Source organism: Muscardinus avellanarius, assembly GCF_963383645.1.
Source record: "Muscardinus avellanarius genome assembly, chromosome: 8".
NCBI classification, from domain to species: domain Eukaryota; kingdom Metazoa; phylum Chordata; class Mammalia; order Rodentia; family Gliridae; genus Muscardinus; species Muscardinus avellanarius.
The window spans coordinates 104,524,504-104,547,227 of record NC_137794.1 but is presented as its reverse complement, the minus strand read 5'-3'; positions in this window follow the sequence as shown (position 1 = coordinate 104,547,227).

Below are 22,724 nucleotides of genomic sequence, written 5' to 3'. Positions count from 1 at the left end.
GCACAATAACAGAGTTGGGGTGGCAGCTGCTAATTTTCTGGTTTTCAATACGCACAGCATATTTGTCCCCAATTACATCTCAGCTCCTCTTCCTGCACTTGTATTCTCAGTACCCAGCAGTGATGGTGAGTTAATTATCCTAATGATCAGAACTGGGCATTCCTTCCCCTATAATGCACCATGCTGAAGTCCTTCCAACTCATGGGTCACACTAAACCACTAAGAAGTAGAGGGGACTAAGATACAGACTGCATGGGTTTCACATCCTTTGTGCTTTCTAAAGTCTTTCTAGAAATAACATTATTTTGTTTTTTTTTTTAGAGAGAGATAATGTGTGTGTGTGTGTACACGCACGCACGTGCCTGTGTGTGGAGCCCTGGAAGCTGAACCCAACCTGTGAGCTGTACCCCCAACCCTATTTTATTTTTGAAATGAGGTCTCGCTGAGTTGCTGAGGCTGGCCTCAAATCTGTGATCTGATCTCAGCATCCCAAGAACTGGAATTACAGTCATGCACCACCACACCTGGTTTATTTTTCTTTAATTTCTTGATAAACTTGTCATACTTCCTGTCCTTGGACAGGGATTCTCAGAAATGTTCCTGTGTTACCGAGGTCCTATGCCAAGGCCTGACTCTGGGGATTCCAACTAACCAGGTCTGGCCAGTTGCTCCAAATACCAAACAGCGATGGTAGTAGGGAAACACAAGAAAGGAAATGTTTTAATTGGTATGAACATCCTGGGAGGGGAAAGGGAGGACCAGCATCTCAGCCCTGTCTCTGGGGAGCTGACAGGAGTGTTCCTAGTTTTTTTTTTTTTTTTTTTTTTTTTTTCGGTACTAGGGATGGAACCCAAGGAAATTCTACTTCTGAGCTACACCCCCAGCCCTATTTTTTATCCTTTATTTTGAAACAGGGTGTCACTGAGTTGCAAAGGACCTCACCAAGGCTGGCCTTGAACCTCGATCCTCCTGTCTCAGCCTCCCAAATGCTGGAATTACAAATGTGGCCCATCACACCCACTTAAGAGTGTTCCTTTTAATTAGAGGAAGAGTTAGGGCAGGAGAGAAAGGCATGCATAAGTCAACAGTCTTAGCCAAATTGATCATTGTCTCAGTTCTGGTTCTGTGAAGCAATGGCTCTGGAGATAAGATGTCCTTATCACTTAAGGGGACACTTTCTACCTGCTACATAGGATGTTTGTCTATCAGAACTCTGATCTTGGAAGGGGTGGAGGACTAGATACTTTTAGCTACCATTTCCGGGGTCTGACATAGGGTGCTGCAAATCTTGCCTGAGTCTTCAAGGGGAAGTAAGATAGGTAAATTTAACTGGAATAAACCTTCTGTTACCAGTTTTAGATGAACACTGCTGAAATGGGCAACATGGCTTCTTGCAGAGCTGGGCAGAGACCTGACCCGTGATTTAAGGTAACAAAGAGAGTCAAAATAAAGGCAGAAATACTGAGCTTCTTCCATCTTTCTATCATCCATGGGCAAGAGAGTCACTGCTTTGGCAAAGGCAGCATCTCTAAGTCTCTGTCACACCTAGTATATCTTTAAGGGTAGAGGTGAATATTCAACCTTGGGACACTGTCACACATTCTAAGATCATGGAGACGGAACTTCTTTAAACCCCAGGTTTCAGCTTAAAAACAATACTAATTTTATATTCCAATAAAAATATTTTTTCCATTTGTAAATAACTAGAGTATTCAAATTACTGCCTAGGAAGAAAAATTTATGCTGTGAAAATTTGCACAAATTTGTATTGCTATTTCCAGTCTGCCTCAACAAACTCTCCGTTAAGCCCAAGCTCTGCATTCTGGACTTTAAAAGTAGAGGGAAGGTTACTCTTAAGGAATCATTACTAACGTGGCCTCAAATTCTGTTAAGCCTTCTGATTTTTCTCATGGAAAGTTGCTCTTCTGAATTTGTTAAGTCCTGAAAAATATCTTGAAAGTTCTTCTTGGTGACTCTCTATAGTTTTGTCCTCTAATAATCTATAAATTTAAAAATTTCAAATTTATTATTTCAAGTATATAAATGTACATTTATTTAGTATACATATGCCAGCTGTAGAGTTAAACACTCTGGGTTTAAAACCCAGTTCCTAGCCAGTCATCTTGGTGCACACTTGTAATCCTAGCATGGGAGGCTGAGACAGGAGGATGGCAGTTTGCGGAAAGTCTCAGATATTTAGTGAGGTCCTTTGCAACTCAGTGAGACCCTGTTTCAAAATAAAGAATAAAAAAATAGGGCTGGAGGTGTAGCTCAGACCTAGAATATTCCTGGGTTCAATCCCCAGTAACACACACACACACACACACACACACACACACACACACACACCCCAGTTCCACCAGTTCCTCCATTTTCTTAACAATGTGATTTAAACTACTGACCAGTTTTCTCACCTCAATAATGGAAGGGAATATAGTACCTACCTTGTTGTTAAAATTAAGTAAAGTGCTTAGGAAAGTGCTTCACAACAGTACAAATGATTCATATTGTTAACTCTCATTATGTAGGAAAAAAAATTGAGACTGCAATAAACCTGTAAGTAATTTTAAAACATTATAACCACATATATCTGTATGTAGAATTTTTTCGTTAAGAAAGAGTGACAGCTGTGCATGGTGGTTCATGTCTATAATCCCAGTACTGTGAGGATGAGACAAAAGGATCCCAGGATTGAAGCCAGTCTCAGCAATTTAACAAGGCCTCCAGTGAGACCCTGTTTCAAAATTTAAAAAACAAGATATAGCTGTAGCTCAGAGGTAAAACACTCTAGGTTCAATTTTCAGTAACGTGTGCGCGTGTGCGCGCGCACACACATATGCACATAATGATGATTTCTCCTCAGATAACCATCAGTTCTGCAGAATGTTAGCACATCTACATAACCATTCCCAAGAAGGAGCCAAAACAATAGGCTCTTCCTAGTAGACATCGTTCTGCTAGACATCTTGATAACAGACTCAGAGAGGGAAAGACTGTATACATCTGCCAGACATTAATGTGTTCATTCATTTGTTCTCGCACTGACTCACTCAACACATGTGCACTGAGCACTTGCAGTGAGTTTTTCATAGATAGCTGGAAAGTTCATGGCTGTGTCCATTTTGCCACAAGCAACATGCTAACCCCTAACCTTGGGTCAGAGCCTCTGTTTCTGCCTTTGGCTACATTTTCAAGAGCTGACTTTGTTCAAGTCACAGCACTACTGAATCATTTTGTTAGAAAGCAAGATAGCAATGATCAGGCCAAGGCAAGCATTGGGATGCACCTGTGGAAACAACTGAAGCAGACCCTAATGAATGGAAGAATGGAGCCCCTCACCAAGCTGTGTTAAGGACCTGCAGGGACAGCAGGAGGCTAAACTTAGCTGCCCACATAACCCACTGTAGAGTTTCACTTAGGCACCAATGGGAAAGTGTTCAACATGGTGAGAATGGCCCAGATGCATGAAGCTGGGACTGTAAAACAGATAGCAACCTTTCCAAATGCATATGCACGAGGGGGAAAGGTTTCCGGACTGAATAAGGATTGTCGGGTGGAAGATACACCACCATTTCTCCACTCTAGAAAGTGACCAGCTCCAGATCCTTTTCTCTGGAAGGTTCCCTTATGTTCCATGCCATTTCACACCTGGCAAAGAGGCCCATATGGGATCCTTTCTCCAGAATGTAACCTGATCCTTCTGTGGGATGTGGGATGTAACCTCATTACCAAGGCTCTTTTTTTTTTTTTTTTTTTGTGGTGCTGGGGTGGAACCCAGAGGCTTTCTACCTTTAGTCTATACTCCCAGACCTATTTTCTATTTTATTTTGAAACAGGTCTCATTAAGTTGCTGAGAGCCTCACTAAGTAGCTGAGGCTGGCTTTGAACCTGTATAATCCTGTCTCAGCTTCCCAAGTACTAGGATTACAAGTGTGTGCCACCATGCGTGGCCATCAAGGCCTCTTTGAACACTGTGCCCTGCTTCTCTAAAGAAATGTCTTGAGCCGTGCGTGGTAGGCACACTTATAATCCCTGTGCTTGGGATGCTGAGACACGATGATCGCACAGGTTCGACGTGAGCCTTGAAAAAAAAAATAGGTCTGGGATTGTAGCCCAAAAGTAGAAGAAGGCCCCTGGGTTCCATCCTCAGTACCACAAAAAAAAAAAAAAGAAAAAAAAAAAAAAAGAAAGAAAGAAAGAAAAAGAAAAAGAAAAAGAAAAAAGAAATGTCTTGTTTTCTATTTGTGCTTTCTATTTAAAAATCTTTCTCTTTGGGAAAAAGCAAGAATCAAGAAAGAGATAACTGCCCCGTAATGGTTTACTTCTAGAAGAGATTATTGCCCAATAACATTCGAGCTCTGTTTGATAAGATTGACTGGGCCTTTGCTACTACTGGAAATATTTCCCCCAGCACTCTTTGTTTCATTATCTACAGAAGCCTTTCTAACCCTTCCTCGTTTCCAAACCCTTTGCCTTACCATGGCCTGACCCCTCTTCTCCTTGACAGGGACCTATTGAGGTCTATGAAGAAGTTCAAGGCTGTTGACTGTAGACTTCCTTGACTCTCTTCCTCCTCAGCACTCTAGCATATGAAACTCATTTTCTTTCTTCTACTCTCTGAGAAGTGGACATACTTTGCAAAGACTAAACTTTTTTCCTAAGTTCTTTATTCTTATTTATTAATTTGTTTGTTTTTATCAGTAATAAATACATCCTCTCCTCAGTGAGTCCCTTTTTTTTTTTAAGCAGGATCAAAGCAGCCCTTTCTTTTTTCTTCAGACTGACCACTAACCCCTCATGTTATACTCTGACATTAAACGTTCTCTCCTGCAACTTAAACTCAAGTTTTCTACCAAAGCATCTACAAGTAAAAAAAAAAATGTGGTTATTTTCAAAGCTGACTTAGCTGTTAACTTAGATGAGTACTACGAGTAAATTATGATGTCCTGGGATACAAAATAATCCCCCCAATCACACAATTTGTTTGAATGGTGGTTCACATAGAAAATAAGGGCAAACTTATCAAGTCTTCCTGTTAAGATATTTACTGGGTGGCTTCCTGGGGTTTGCAAATGCCAGAAATACTAAAAGCACTATTTCTGTTCTTTAACTATTTGTCTTCTGGAAGTATGTTAGATCCCAACAGGCCAGTCAGCCACGATGGAGGGTTGTATGGGAGACTCATTGTATTGTAGACTTGTGCTATAATCTTTCAAAACTTCAGACAAGAAAAGAACAGCTATTATATTCTTTTAATACTTGGGGCTGGAAAAGAAATGGCATTGAGATGCTGAAGTTACCTGCTTTTAAATATTTATGCACTGCGATCTCAAGGGGACACTAAATGACACATTAAGATGTATTTGCTTCACTTATATTGTGATAACTAGGTTTTGGAGTCTCCAAACAGCAACTACAGATCCATATTTCTCTCTTTCTATTTTATTACCGGCTGATAATTTTATTTCATGATGCTTTGGAATTCATCTCATAAAGAACTAATATATTTTTATTTTGTGTTGTTCTTCCTCCTGTTGCCTAGTTCTTGATGGCACAGGATGCTCTTAAAAAATATTGTACTCTCTTTTTAGGAACATTTTAAAATCAAGTGATACTTGAGAATGAGGCAAAAAGAAAAATATCATTAAGATTTTTTAAGCTACACCATAAAAATTCTTCTTAAAGTATAAAATTCTTTGAAAAACAAATGTATGAAATAACTGTTTGCTACCTAAAGATATTGACAATAAAAATTGAAATTCAAATACAAGCGTATAGTATATTAATTTTTTTTTTTTTGGTGGTACTGGGATTACTGGAAGTACTTCTACCTCCAGGCTACACTCCCAGACCTATTTTTTTAATATTATTTTTATTTGGAAACAGGGTCTCCCAAGCCAAGAAGGCTGGTTTCGAACCTGCGTGATCCTCCTGTCTCCACCTCCCAAGTGCGGGGATTACAAGCGTGTGCCACCATGCCCGGAGTTTTAAATTTTTTTTATATATTAAAAATACTAGGCCGGGCTTGGTGGCGAATGCTTGTAATCCCCACGCTTGGGAGGCGAAGACAGGAGAATCGCACAGGTTCAAAGTCAGCCTCGCTGGCTTAAGAGACCCTGTTTCCAAAAATAAAATAGCTCTGGAAGTGTAGCCTGGAGGTAGAAGGGCTTTCAGGAACCCCAGCACCAACATATATATATGGGTTTTCTGTCCCCAAACCTGAGAAGGTAACCAAACTAGCATTGTACTGTGTTTGGGTAACATAAAGCAGTTTTAACTACCAGTAGAAACCTTCCCTGAATGGTCAAATCACTGGAAATAGTAGCCTGCATTTGTGGTGTTCTCCATAATATCTCCCATACACTCAAGTCCATTATAATTTGGCTACTGCTTACAAACATTTATGTATGCTTTTCTCCTAAAGTCAGGAATTAGTTCTGGATTTCTAAATCCAATTAATATTTTTGTCACAATTTTTGACTGTGAGGATTGCTAAAAATCACTCTCTATTTGTCTTTTATTGTTTATACATAACATGATTTAAAATAGTAAAATTGAGCTGGGTGTCTTGGTACATGCTTGTAATCCTACAAATTCCAGTGGAGGGAATCTGGATTTGCATCCAGTCTCAGCTACTTAGTGAGGCTCTCAGCAATTTAGTGAGATCTTGTCTCCAAATAAAATATAAAATAGGTCTGGGAGTACAGCTCAGAGGTAGAAAGCTCCTGGATTCCATCCCTAGTACAAAAATAATGGTAAAATAGAAGAAATAGCGAGCTAATTTATGATAGCATGACACAGCTCTGAACTACACCATGTTGTTTTTAAAACTTTTAAAATATTGCTTCAGATTTATTTTACTGACAAATTATAATTATCACAATTGCAGGGCACACAACAATGTTATATGCACATGGTGTGGCATAATTGAATCCAGATAATTAGCATGTATATTCCCTTAAATATTTACCATTCATTCCCCTACTTAAAGGAAAAGTCACACCCTTAGACCAGTTTCTATATTCCCTCCACTCTCCAGGCTCCGTTTCTTAAGTGAGGATCATACATATGTCTGTCAGTTGGCTTCACATAAAGGTGGTCTTTGGCTATTGTGGAACTATTCTGTGTTAATGTCAGAGTTGTTACCATAAGTGACACCATGTTCTCCCTCAGTTCTGGGCAAAAATTTCTGTCTTTTCCTCAATTCCCTAGCTGCCCATCAGTATTATAAATGGTAAAGAAAATGGTATATATGCACAATGGAGATTTGCTCAGCCATAAAGAAGAACAAAATTGTGTCATTGGAAGAATAATGGGTGGAATAGAGAACATAATGCTGAGTGAGGTCAGCCAGTCTCAGAAAGTCAAGGGTCAGATGTTTCTTCTCTTATATGGAAGATAGAGAGGAAATAGGAAACAAAAGGGACATCATGGCAATGAGGAGAGCAACCCAGAGAATAGCAGGACAAGATCAAGGGAAGGAGGAAGGAAAAGGAGGGTTGAGGAGGGAACAGACCAAAGGATGTACTGTCATAAACAAAGGTATCACTATCCACCTCACTAGCATGGACAGTGAGAGAGGAGTAGGGTAGGGGGTTAGAGGGCAGAGGGAAACACACCATGAGATGTTGTGTGCATATATTAACAATCACTTTGAATCTCACTAAGATATATGATTATGTTGCAGCAATGAAATTCTAAAAAGTAACCAGTCATGCTGGCACACACCTGTAAACTTAGTACTTGGGAGACTGAGACAGGAGGATCCCATCTTCAAGGACAGCCTCAGTATTTAGTGAGGCCCTCAGCAACCGAGAGAGACCCTGTATTAAAACCAATAAATAAAAAAATCTGGGGGTGTAGCTTGGAGGTAGAATGCCCCTGGATTCAATCCCCAGTAACACATACACACATACACACGAAGAAAAAAACCATTTTGACCATTTCCCCCCATTTATTCACATTAATAATAGGGGTAGAGCTGAAGGCTAAAGATGATGATTTTAAACAATTGGGATTAGTAGGGGGTCCAAAGCTATAACACATGCCAGAACTGTAGGAGTGATCAGGCACAGAGAGAAAAGACAGATGAGCGATGATGTGGCTGAAATACAGAACAGGACAGCGCTCGCTTAGATGCATTTTCAGTCATTGGTTCTTCTGTTTATTTGTTTGCTTTCTATTGAGGAGAAATCCTACTTCTGTCTCTTCAGTTTTGAAAGGTTACATGGGTTTTTTATGGATCCTGAAGTCCAGGCTCAGTAGACATTAGGAAAGAACTTTCCAGGTGTGGAAAATATGCAGTGTAGGAAGATAAAAGTATTGGTGAGAATGTGGAAAAACGGGACACTGTTGGCAGCCTTTGTACACTGTTGGCAGAAATGCAATGAGTGCAGCTACTATAGGAAACAGCATGGAGGAGGTAGTCCTTAAAAACTAAAAATAGAACGACTGCATGATGCAGCAATCCCCCTACTGGGTATTTATTCAAAACAAGGGTAATAAAGTTTTCAAAGAGATATTGGCGCTCCTGTGTTCACTGCAACAATAACCAAGAGGTGCAACCTAAATGTACACATAAATAAAATGTCATATAGACATACTGTATATACTATGAAGCCTTACAAAAGAAGGGATTTCTGCAATATGTGGCAACATGTAGGAACCTTAAGGACTATGATAGGTGAAATAAGCCAAGAGCCATTAGTATAAAGATAGATATTTGATGCTAATGTGTGAGTTTAAAAGGTCTATGAAATCTCTAAATGATTTTTTACTAAATGCATAGTTATGATTCCATCATCACAAAAAGAAGAGTGAGAATTCCTTGGGGCAAGCATCTCAATGATTAAAGATCTCTTAATAAATGATTGCCATAATATAACAGTATGATTTTGGGTTTGGGTGGTATTGGGGATTGAAGCCTGGGTTGCTTTACTATTGAGTTATATCTCCAGCTCTTTTTAATTTTTATTTTGAGACAAGATCTTATTAAGCTATTAAAGCTGGCCTAGAACTTGTGATTTTCCTGCTTCAGCCTCCCAAGTAACTGGTATTACAGGTATGAACCACCACACATGGCCTTTCAGTATGATTTTTTTTCTTTTCTTTTTTTTTTTTTGGTGGTACTGAGGTTCCTGGAAACCCTTCTACCTCCGGGCTACACCCCGAGACCTATTTTATATTTTTGAAACAGGGTCTCTTACACCAGCGCGGCTGGCCTCGAACCTGCACGATCCTCCTGTCTCCGCCTCCCAAGCGCCGGGATTACAAGCGTGCGCCACCACGCCTGGCTCTCAGTGTGATTTTTAATAAATGATTAAAAAACAGTGAAACTTTACCATGGCAAAGGATATTAGCTAGGTGTGATAACGAGTGCCGGTAAACCCGGTATTTGGAAGGCTGTGACAGGAGAATTGCAGGTTCAAGGCCAACCTCAGCAACTTATTGAGACCCTCTGAGTTTATCTTAAGATTTGTGAAACTTTTTACACATGCAAATCAATATTTTCCATTAACCTTAGGAATCTTTCACCAATTATTTCTTTTTATTTTATTTTACTGGTATATTACAATTATACATCATGGCTTTTGGGTAATATCTAAAAGAGCCAAGATTTGCATCAGTTCCCGTAAAGAATTTAGGGCAAAGATATGCATACTAATGAGATCAATTTTTAAAAGTCTTTGAAGTAGAGCTGATTTTAGCCAAATTCTAATGCTAGCAGAATTTATCTTCATTGTTCTATCTTCTTTTAAAAAAATATAGTAAGAATATTTAACATATTTGCCTTTACAATTTTCAACTTCAATACATTATTGTTGATTATAATTACAATATTCTATAGCATATTCCATTTATCTTGCTAGATCAGAATTGTAATGACTCCTCACTGCTCCTTTTAGTTCCGATGTAACTGCTATTATACTCTTTGTTTCTATGAACTTGACGGTTTTAAACATCTTCTGTAAGTGAGACTACACAGCATCCGTCCTTCTTTGACTGGCATATTTCACCCAGCACAAGGTCTTTAAGGTGAATATACCACATTGCCCCGTTCATTCATATGTTGATGGACGCCGAGGTCAGTTTCATACCTTTCATACGTTATTTCTTCAAATAGGCTTTTTGTTCTTCTTTCCCTCCTTCCCTTCTTCTCTTCCTTTCTTCCTTCCCTTCTTTCTTCTCCCTCTTACTCTTTGTCTGCTGATATGCTTGGTGTTTCCCCACAAGTCTGTTCATTTTCTTTATTTTTTTCTTCTATTATGCTATAGACTAGATCACCTTAATTGACCTATATTCAAATCTACCGATAATTTCTTCTGCCAAATCAAAACTAATGTTGAGTCTCTTTAGTAATTTTTTAAAACATTCAGTTAACTATTCTTTTTAACTCCAAAAATTCTATTTGGCTTTTTAAAATAGTTTTTGACACTTTATTAAGATTCTCTATTTTTTGAGCCACCACTCACCTATGATCCTCTAGCTCTTTAGACACGATTTACCTTCCTTCTCTAAACCTTTCTGTAGCGGCCAAGTTGAAGATTTTGCCACAAAAATTGCTCTCTGGGCTCCCTTTTGAAGATGGTTTTTAATGATCACTTTTTCCTTCTGTGTATGTATGAGCCATAATTTTTAGATTTTTTGCATGCTTCATATTTTTGAAAACTTGATATTTGAAATAATATGTGGCAATGCTGAAGATTATACTTCAAGATTGACCCCCAAATAAAACAAAAACAAAAACAAAAACAAAACAACTCTGCCAAACCTCTTACAGATGGAAGATTTTAAAAGTCTCCTGCAGTGGTGTCCTCTGTGTTCCCTAGTTTGGGCATATTAGAGGAAACATATGTACCTTCTCCTTCTGTGCTTGGCTGGTCTCACTTAACATAATGTTCTCTAGGGCTTTCCATCCTCTTGCAAATGATATAATTTTGTTCTTCTTTATGGCTGAATAGAATTCCATTGTGTGTATTTCCCACAGTTTTGCTATCCATTCATCTGTTGATGGAGATCTGGGTTGGTTCCATATTTTGGCTATTACAAATTGTGCTGCTATGAACATAGGTATGCATATGTTGCTGTATTTCTCTGAATTCAACCCCTTTGGAAAGATACCCAGGAGTGGTATAGCTGGATCATATGGTGGATTCCTTTCTTAGGAATCTCCACACAGATCTCCATAGTGGCTGAACTAGTTTGCACTCCCACCAACAGTGTAAAAGAGTTCCTCTTTCCCCACATCCTCGCCAGCATTTGTTGTTGTTTGATTTCTTTATGCTTGCCACTCTGACTTGGGTTAGATGGAATCTCAGTGTAGTTTTGATTTGCATCTCCCTGATGGCCAGTGATGAAGAGCATCAACACAAAGGATACCAGTGGGACTCCAGATAATGGAGGGGAAATTGAGGCTTTGCAGGTAAACTTCTGGTCTGTCCCAGTGGACCCCATATCTGCTAATGTCTATCTAACTATCTAGTAAACCCAGGGCTTCAGGTTCTCCAAAGCCAAGAGTTAAGAACGTGAAAATTTCTGACGGACTAAGTATAGACTAATTCTTTCTCTTATGTATCCTTTCAGGTGTTTTAAAAAAGAAATGGTGGATAAAAACATATCCTTTCTGTAAAAGAAGGGCATTCTTAGAATAGTTTTTTAATTTTTTTATCCTCATTCTGTTGTTTGATAGACATTGCAGTTTTTCCTGTTCTGATCTTAAACTAGCATTTGTATTACATGATAAAAATCTTCCTTTAGGCATCTCTCTGAAGTATAACTGAAACCAAACAAAGCCAAACAAGAAAGGGCTGTACATTTGTATGACTGTATATATTTATTATTTTCACAACTTTATTTTAAAAGAAAATATGATACTTATTAAGTGTATAATGTTATGAAAGGTTTAATTCCTGCTTTAACTCCACATTCCAAATAAGAGAAATTGTGAGTGAGAATTGTATTTTTTTCTTGGTGTTCCCAGAAGTTACTAGAACAGGGTGAAAAGATCGTTTTTGTTTTGTTTTTGCAGTACAGGGGAGAGAACCCAGGTGCATTCTACCTTTGAGCTACACCCAGCCCATTTTTTATTTTTGAAGCAGGTTCTCACTAAGTTTTGGAGGGCCTCACTAAGTAGCTGAGGCTGTCTGCAAACCGTAATCCTCCAGTCGCAGCCTCCCGAATGCTGGGATTACAAGGGTGTGCCACCATGCCCGGTGAAAAGATTAATTTTTAAATTTGGAAGTCAATTTTCCTTTCAAATGTCTTATGGATAAACTAGAAACAATTTTAATTGTTAAGGCACAAAATTAAATATATACCTACAAATAATTCTAACTCAGAAGTCAGCTAGAGCCCTCTTTACTCTTTGAAAACTAAATATCTTGAGATCTCCTGGAAAATACAAGTCCTTCCATCATTTTTTGATAATATCCAGGAGTTCTCCCCCACTTCTTCTGAATACAATTCTTTGAATCATTAGTATTGTTCTATTTTGTTAATAATGCTAGCCCAGATGCCAGGCATGATAACTCACACTTGTAATCAACAGCGGAGATGAGAGGATCCCAGTTCGTAGATAACGTCAGCTACTTAGAGAGGCCCTTCACAATTCAGTGAGACCCTGTTTCAAAAAATAAAAAAAGGCTAAGAAATAGGACCAGGAGTATATCTCAGAGATAAAATGCCCCTGCATTCCATCCCCAGTACCACAATAATTAATAATAATAATAATAATAATAATAGTAGTAGTAGTAGTAGTAGTAGTAGTAGTAGTAGTAGTAATGGTAGCCCAGATACTGAACTAAGTGTCTTTACTTTCTTAAATAAAAAATCCATATACACTTGGCCTGTTGTGAAATTAATAGTCTTTACCAGAGATTCAGAACTGGGTTTCGCTTGAATGTATGAACGTTCAGGGTCTCACCGAGTCTCTTCCTTTGCATTTGCCGTTTGCTTCTCTCCCACTCAGAGGTATCGATTCTCCTTTGCTCACCACTTATATATCTCTCCATATCTTTTCTACACTGAGATTTGCATAATCCAATACATCATTGATTTCCAGTTAACAAGACCCACCCCACATACCAGTCAGTTGGGTTATATGTAATAAAAGCATTTTAATATGTAATAAAAGCATCATCCACATGCTAAAACATATTCACTAATTTAGAAAATATGAGAATAGGTAAATTTAAAATCTAGTGTCACTATTACCTGCCTTAGAATTTCAGTAGTTGTTTGATTGGGTCACACAAAGTGATGCTATTAGAGATATTTATAAGACTGTTGGTGCTTTTAAAACTACTGTATTCCAGTAGTTATGGGGCCTAACCAACCAGCCTTTGTATCCTTCTTGGAGAATTCTATACTTTCCTTCCATAAGATAAATATGTAAAGGATACAAGATGAAAATGTAAAAGGCACAAGGAATCAACCATGAGTCAGAGTGATGTTTATAGCTCTTACCATTTATTTTCTAAGACCGAGTGCAATTCTAACAAAATGTCTACTATTTTACATATTTGAGTTGAAAGCAGATTTTATTTTTTGGTTGAGAATCTTCTTTTTTAGTAGACACATTGTAATTACAAATCATAATGCGGTTCAGTGTGACAGACACATACTTACAGCACTTGTGTCTTCCTCTGAGCCTTACCATAGTTCTCTCCTCCTTCCCACACATAATATCAAAATTGGGATTGATAACTTCACGTATGGGCATAGGATTATTTGAATATAATTTTTTCACCTAAGAGAATGTATTGTTGGTGAGGCTTGGTGAGGCCCTAGTTTAATAGTTCAAACATAAAAGCATTTTGGCTCTTGAGCCAGGCGTTCTATTTTTTCCGCCTGTTTTTCATATTATTTGTATTTATAAACATGTCAAGATTCAAATTTGAGTTACTGTTCTGGCAATAAATAAAACTTTACCTGTCTGACTAAAAGGAAATTTTTGCCTTATAATTGAGTGATCTGAGTCATCTTTGTGTCTGGCCATTAAAGTGGGGAAAGTTCTGATTGGAGATCTCCAGTTTCTATGGTCCCAAGTGGCCTTAAGATTTACCATGCCTAATTCAGAAGTGGTGATTCAGATCTTTCCAGAATTTTTGATAACTCAGTCTTCAGCCCATAGTTAAATCATATATTTGCCTCTGAAATATATGATTTGAATGACCTTTATCATTTAGTGTTCTCTCTCCTTTGCAATTCTGTTCATTTTTATAACTGACTTTTCCCCTTTCTAATCATTGTTAATCTATCTTTTTAGACATTTTATCATTAAACTCTCAACCTCCTCTAGAATAGAGGAGGATAGATTTTAGACATTGCAATATATAATTCAATTATACAATTCAGAATTAACCTCTGGGTTTTGTATGTCTCCAGCACAACTGCTTAAACTACTTGACATTAAGATATTAAGCCATTCTGTCATTTTTTTGGCAATTTCCTGAATAATTTTTAATTTCCCCCTATTCGTACACAGGAAGCTGCTATTAAACAAAGGTTGCACCCAATGAAGTCAGGAGCCTTTCATCTAATTACACACATCCTTTATTATCTACAATTAGGTCTGCTGTGACCCTTAAACAGCTTTCCATATTTGGAACCAAACTATAAGAAGACTCTAGTGGGTAAAAAAAAAAAAAAAGTACCACTTGCCAGATATTGGATATTGGAGCCTTTTGGATTTGAATTTTCAAATTAGAAAAGCTTGGTTTGAATTACAGAAAGGGAAAGGGGCACATTTTAAGGAGAGGATCATGAGGAGTCCTATGTATCCTTGAACCTCCTGACTGGGCACACCAAGAATTCTATCCTTGACTGCATTTTACACAGACCGTGTCTCAAGGTTGCATTGGACAAGCAACTTTGAAAGATGAAGTCATGACTCTCTTAAATTAACTGAAAAATATTTGATTATTTGATACAGAACATTAAGTTCTCTCAAGCCAGTATTCAGCTAGGAGCTAAATTTAATGAGCACTCAGTATTCCGTTAGGCCTTTGCATCTTCCTTGTAAACGTGGGCATGGAGAACCCATAGAGACAATACTGCCTGCTGTGCTGTCAGTAAAAAGTCTCCGACTCACAGGCGTTGGGCCTGCTGTCAGCGTTCATGATGTAGTAACAAGTTAACTTATTAGATTTTAGGTAAAGCAAAATCAAATTTCAAGTCTGAAAGACATTAGGGTGACATGTGGTATCTTACTAGAACTAGAGGGATGTGTATGAGATTGTAGCTCTAAAGATAGACAAATACATATATAAATGTTGACGTGTCTGTATGTATTAGTAAATATTGGTGTGACTCCCATTCTGTAGGTTGTCTCTTTTCTCTGTGCTGTTTATTTCTCCACGCAGCAGACCATTCTTTTGTTTGTATGTGGTACTGGGGATAGAACCCAGGGGCATTCTACTCTACACCCCTGGCCTTTTTATTTTTTATTTTATTTTGAAACAGGTTCTTGCTAGGTTGCAGAGAGCCTTGCTACATTGTTGAAACTGTCCGAAAAATGTGATCTTCCTGTCTCAGTCTCCCAAGTACTGGGATTACAGGCGTATACCACACACTGAGTTTGTGCAGAACCTTTTTAGTTTGATAATAATTTCATGTGTCAATTTTTGCTTTTATTTACTGGGGTTTTGGGGAGAGACAAAAGTTGAATAAGTGTGGTTGTAAAATTTAAGTAAATGGAAAGCTGTGTGATTTTTAGGCTTATTCAATTTGAATACTTATATGTTTCAATAAATTTTATTTTTCTTTCCTGGAATTAGCCAACAGATTTTAGTAAAAATTAAGTCATTGAAATTGAAACAAACAAGCAAGTGTACATTATCTTGACCAAGCTGATGATTTAATCTCTCTGAGCTTAAATTTTTTTTATGAACTTAAGTTTTTAAGTTCTTTGTATTTATGTTTGGTTAGATACAAAAGAGTGTGTTGACTGCATCTTACGGTAAGAGTACGCCTGTTTATGCAAGAAACTCTCAAGGCCTCCTCCAACGTGGCTGTCTCATTTTGCACTCACACCAGTAGTGAGTAAGGTTTGGCATTGCTCTATATTTCTGCAGCACTTGATATTGTCAGTATTATGGATTTTGGTCATTCTAAGAGGAATGCAAAGTGGCATCTCTTGAATTCTTTAATTTTCATTTTCCTGATGATGAGATGTGGAACCCCTTTTCATATAATTTTTTTGGACATTTGTATATATAATTTTTGGGAGTGTGTTAAGGTATTTGGCCCTTCTACTCTTTAATCAGATTTTTTTCCTTATTTTATTATTTAATGCATAAAATTATACTTATTTATGGGGGTCCCAGTTCATGTTTCAATATATGTATAATGTTAAAATCTGGATAAATATATCTATTTCCTAAAATATTTACCATTTATTTATCTATAAACATTCCAAGTCCTTTCTTCTAGATCTACTGAAATGTACATTACCTGTAGTCACCCTCCTGAACTTCTTTCTCCTATCCCATTGTCTTATTTCTCCTATCTAACTGTAACTTAGTACCCATTAACCAAACTTTCCTTCGCCGTCCCTCCTCTCTTATCACCCAGCTTCTGGTAGCCACCATTCTACTCTCACCTTATTTGAAATCAGCATTTTTAGATTCCACATATATGGCATAATATCATGCATTGTTTGTCTTTTTGTCTGATATTATTTAACATAATGCCTTCCAGTTTGATTCATGTTGCTGAGAATGAGAGGACTTCATCTTTTTGTGGCTAAATAGTATTCCATTGTGTATGGGTAGCATCCTTTCTTTGTCCATTTACCAGCTAATGAACACTTAGCCATTTCTCGGCTATTGTGAATAGTGTTGCAATAATAGTGACAGAGATATTGAAGTCAACAGACTGAACTCAACTGAACTCACTTCCTTTGGATACGTACCTACTAGTGGGATTGAGGGATCACACTGTATCTCTGTTCCGAGTGTTTTGAAGAGCCTCCATATTGCTTTCACAATGGTAATTTACATGCCCACTGTCAGTGTGGAGGGGTCTCCCTTTTGCCACATCTTCTCTTGATGCCTTTTTGATAATGGTCATTCTAACTGGTGTTTGGTGATAGCTTATTGTGATTTTGATGCACATATTTCTGGTGCTTAGTGATATTGCCCATTTTTTCATACTGGCCATTTTTGTCCTCTATTGAGAAGTGTCTATGCAGAGTTTTTCTTAATCATTGAAAATCAGCGTCTTTGGTTTTGTTATTGAATTGCTTAAGTTTCTCATACATTTGGAATCTTAACCCTTTAGCAGATATATATTGTGAAAATATTTTCACGTTCTGTAGATTGTCTCATCCCTCAGTTTATAATATTCTTTGTTGCATAGAAGATTGTAATTAGACTCAATCCTATTTGTATATTTGTGCTTTTGTTTCCTGTGGGGTTGAGAGTCTTGTTCCAAAAGTCCCAAATACATTGAAATGTTGTGGAATATTCCCCATGATTTCTTCTAATACATTTTGAAGTTTCCATATCTTAAGTGTAGGTCAAAGAGGAGGTCTAGTTAATTCAGTCCAAAAGTAAAGGATCCACCCAAGTTCATTACAAGAAGCTTTTTTCTTTGCTTTAATATTTATTCTTAACTATATCTTGTATCCTCAGTCAAAACTATGAGCATTCATATGGTTTTCTACTTGTTGAAAAATACTTCGATGATTTTCTTTTTGAAAAAAATTACCTAAAAGTAAGTAGTAGTAGTGCTCATTTTCACTCTTTGTGTTAAACAAAAAATTTTATTATCGTGTGTGCATTGAGATGGAGCATTTTATGTGCATTTAGTTGGCTGTTACTTCTACTTGAATTTCTCCTTTCTGGTTTCAGTGGTATTAATCAAAAGCATTGTGCCATGTAGCTGCTAGACTTCCACAATTGTGTGTCTGTGGTCACATACATCTTTAAATAAATGTGAAGGGCATGGCTTTGTAAACAGGCTTTGAATTTCTTGGCTTCAAGTCTTACTTTTAATCCTTAAGGCAATTGGAATTCTCCTTCTGGTCATTTCAGAGACTATTATAAATGGTTACTATTTACCTGCTTTTCAGAATTAAAGAACCTGAATTTTTTTCCCCTTTATCTTTGAAAGGAGGCAAGCATCTCTTTTGTCAAACTCTGCCTCCACACAGCAGGCTGAGGATAGCCGGTCTTTATTCCTAAGATCACAGTGTTGTTATTTGTTCCCTCAAGACTTAGGATTTGATATTTGTTATCTGAATTTCCAGGAACGAGTGAATACAACTAAATATTTCAGATGAAGCCAGTCACAAAATTCTGGTTTATGACATTTAGTCCATTATTTAATTAATGCAAAACAAACATTAATACAATAAGTTAGAGATTTTAATAAACACAGAAAAGCAATCTTCACATTCCTCCGCATACCCCACCACCTTTTTTGCTGGCCTCCTTATTATCTACCTACACCTAACAAAGAGATGTCCACCAATGTCCTACCCATTATCCAAATGTAAGCACCTTGCATAATAATCCAAACTGCAGACATAATTTACTTATCCCTTTTCTGAACTCAGTAATCCACAATAAAATGCTTGGTTGTATGCTCTCTTTTTTCCCCTCAGTATTTCATACACTTCTTCATTTCCAAATAATTGCTAAGGGTAGTAAATAGGAAAGTGTATTCCCCAGTCATTAAAGATATGAGGAGCTTAAGTGACATTCAAACATTATGTATGTATTTCTCGATTATGGATATGGAGAAATTGAGGACCAAAAGTCTTAAAATAATTTACTTGCTTATAATTGGTGCATAAATTCATTCCTGTACTCAGTAGATGTGTGAGCATTCACATTATGCCTGACACTGTGTTAATCGTGTGTATACAATGCAAAGTGATAAAGAACAAGGTTCTTTTCTTCATCATTCTGCTGAAGGGATTCAGCCATTAGTCAAATGACCACTTAAGTGTATTTTTGTGTTTTTAAATTACATTGAACTTCACTATGATGTATCGTTGCAGTGCACTAATAAAATAATTTTTTAAATGGGAAATACAGATAGATGTTAAGCATTTTGAGGAGATATCTCTAGTGATGCAAAAGCAAATAAAAAAGAAAACGATCATTTTCTTGGTTCTACCATCAGCTAAAGCAGTGTACAGAACTTGACTATTCTCAAAACTCTGCTAAAGCAGAGTACAGTAACTGCCTATGCCCACCCTACTGTGTGGAGGCAGATTTTGACAATAGAGATGCTTGCCTTTATCAAAGATAAAGGAAAAAATTCAGGTATAGAATTAGAACTTGTCTTCTGCTTCAGGGAATAATCCTTTAGACTTTCCCCTTGAGTGAGCATGGGGAGATTTTCTCATCAGTTGACTACTATGCAACATAATTGCCTTAAAATCTGACATCAGCTTAAAGTATCTTTAAATGCATCAAATATTTATTTCTAAGAATACCTTGATTTCATTTTAGATATGGTTTTCCAAATGGCAGTGATGCTAAAATCAGGTAAATCTAAGGAGATGTATTAGTCACTGTAATTTCAAGAACTAGAGATGAGAATGGCATACAAATTTGAGAATCGGGGCCATTTATCACTTTAGCCATTTCTTTAAATGGTTCATTTTCTGCTTTTTTAAAACCTAGTTCTAAGAAAAACCTATAGAAGTTGTTTATATTGAGTTTATCCAGCACGATACAGCCCAGTCCATCAGACCCATAGCTTCTGCACTTTTTGACAATGGAGCTTAAGAATCAGACAATAAGCCAGGTATAGTGGTGTATGTATGTAATCTCAATGCATGGGAGGCTGAGACAAGAGAATTTCAGGTTCAAGGCTAGCCTTAGTAGCTTATCAAGACTGTCAGCAACTTAACAAGACCCTGTTTCAAATTGAAAAATAAAAAGGGCTGCGGGTTTAGCTCAGAGGTAGAACGCCCTTTGGTTTAGTCCCTAGTACCAAAAATAAGCAAACAAATACATAATCAGTGAATGCAGCATTATTCAACCACCACCTGTGACTTGAAACTCCAATTCAGTGTAACAACTACAGAGCTTTCTGATATATACTCATATACCTCTAGTGTTGGGAGAGTCCTGTTAAGGTAGAACATTCCATAGTCAGTGAGTTTACTTAGAGTGAAAAGATGTTTAAGTACTGGTTAAAGAGTTAGAACTCAGCAGTGACACTGTATTCTAATCTATTAAAGTATGTAACTGTATGTGACAAGTGAAAGGTGATATAAAATATATATGTATTTGTGCATATTCCTGATGGAGATGGGACAGGTCAGATTTCTGACTTTAATCTTGCAAGTTATGGGGCACTTGACAGCAATGAGTCTCAGGGAGCAAAATCCAAAGCTTTCTATGGGCACTAATGTACTCATTTAAAAATTCTTAATAAGAGCTACCAAGCACCTGTGAGCATATGTGCATAGACAAGCAGTTCTCTTCACCCTGGAAAGTATTCAAGTGGAAAGCTACTCTTCTGTTTCATCAGTAAGAACAATTTGTGACAATCACAGTGTATGCTGGGGATCATCAACTGCATTGTTTCTGTGGCCATACAATTCAGTTAGCAAGCCTTAGTTTGATTATCTGCCAGGGCATGCTACCTTAACTGCTCCGTTCCAGTGTGAGGACTCCATTTTACCTTATCATGTGAATGTGTTTAAGAGGATACCGAAACATTTTCAAGAGGTTTGCTTGTTATATGAACACTCCCTCATCCACAAAATTGCATTAAAATCTCTGACATCAGTTTAAAGCATTCTTGAATGAATCAAATATTTATTTCTGGATATAAGAATACCTTGATTTCATTTTAGATGTGATTTTCTAATTTAAAGTGCTTCTGAAATCAGGTCAGGACAAGGGGATATATCAGTCACTATAATTTCAAGATATTTCTCAGTGGTGTGTGTATGTGTGTGTGTTACATGTGGCATTTCAGAATGAGTGGTTCTAAATGGTCTTTGCTAGGAAGGAGGGGAGCCTAGGAACCATCAAGTGAGGTACATTAGTTGCTTAAAGGAATTTTTGGCTTCAGATAAAGGAAGGAATTCCAGGTGGACAGGAAGAACACACAGCTGATGGAAAGCTACATGAAAGATAGTAAGGAACTGTCAAGGCAAGGCTCAGAGCCAAGGGGATACAGGAAGAGCTGTCTGGGCATCTCCTGGATCCAGAGTAGATGGAGATGGTCACATCAGCAAGGACTGGTCACAGCAGATTTTGTCTGAGCTTTGGATGCTAGAAACAGCTAAATGAATGATGTGTATATGTAGTCCAAATATCATTACCTCTGCCATCTTGTACCCCATTAACAAGTCTGACTTACAATGCACAAATTAAAAAAAGAAAGAAAGAGCCAGGCATGGTGGTGCACGCTTGTAATCCCAGTGCTTGGGAGGCTGAGACAAGAGGATTGCACAGGTTCAAAGCCAGCCTCAGCTACTTAATGAGGCTCTCAGCAACCTAGTTAGACCCTGTTTCCAAATAAGATATAAAATAGGTCTGGCGGTGTAGCCCAGAGGTAGAAAGCCCTTGGGTTCCATTCCCAGCACCACACACATACTAAAAAAAAAAGAAAGAAAAAAAGAAAGAAAGAAAGAAAGAAAGAAGGAAAGAAAGAAAGAAAGAGAAAATGAGAGGGCTTCTGCCTTTTCACATTTGTTCTTGCTAGATATATTTTTCTTCTGAAGAGGCTGCCAAACACTCATTATTTTCACTGGTGTTTGTGAACTCTGGCTTTTTATTAATAGAAGTGCAGGAAAGACTAAACCCCAAATATATGGAATCAAGAGAACATATAGGAGGGAACTTAAGAAAGTATGAGAAGGTCAAATATGTGATATTTGGTTTTTCTAACATACAGATGCAAAATATGTTTTGTATGAGTTAGGCATGGTGGTGGAGGCCTGTAATCCTAATATGTGGAAGACAGACAGGAGAATCCTAGGTTCCACACCAGCCTCAGCAACTTAGTGAGACCCTGTTTCAAAATGAAGACTGGGGGTATTGCTCTGAGGTAGAATGCTGCTGGATTTCATTCACAGTACCAAATATAAATTAAATTTTTAAAAATCATGTTTATGTGAATGTTAGTAGAATTTGTATTGTTAGCCCCCAAAATATGGATATCTACTAGGTTATATTATATATTTAGAATTAATATATGATATTCTCTTATTATTTTGTGTGGTTATGGCTTGTTTTAATGACTACTATAATTCCTTTTGACCAAAACTCATGTAACACTTTTGGTATTTACCAAACAACCTCAGTCAGTCTTCACATGTTTATGTGATTACTCTGGGTCTTCTCATAGTTGTTTTATTTTTTCATTTCATTGTGGTCTTAAAAGATGAAGGGAAGTATGTTACATTTTTTAAATTTGGTAGTGCTCCAGGATGTGGTCTATTTTGGAGAAGATTGCATGACCAGCTGAGAAAAATGAGAACTCTGCTATAGTTGAGTAGAATATTTTGTATATGTCTAATAGGTCCATTTGATTGATGGTATTCTTTAGGTCTGAAACATCTTTACTGAACTCTTATCTCTAAGACCAGTCTATCGTTGTGAGAGGAGTGTTGAATTCTAGTATTACTGTATTGGAATCTATGTGTGACTTAAAGTCACAAACAGTTTCTTTTATGAAAGTAGCTGCACCTATGTTTGGGGAATAAATGTTGACTATTGTTATTTCCTCTTGCTGGATTGTTCCCTTTA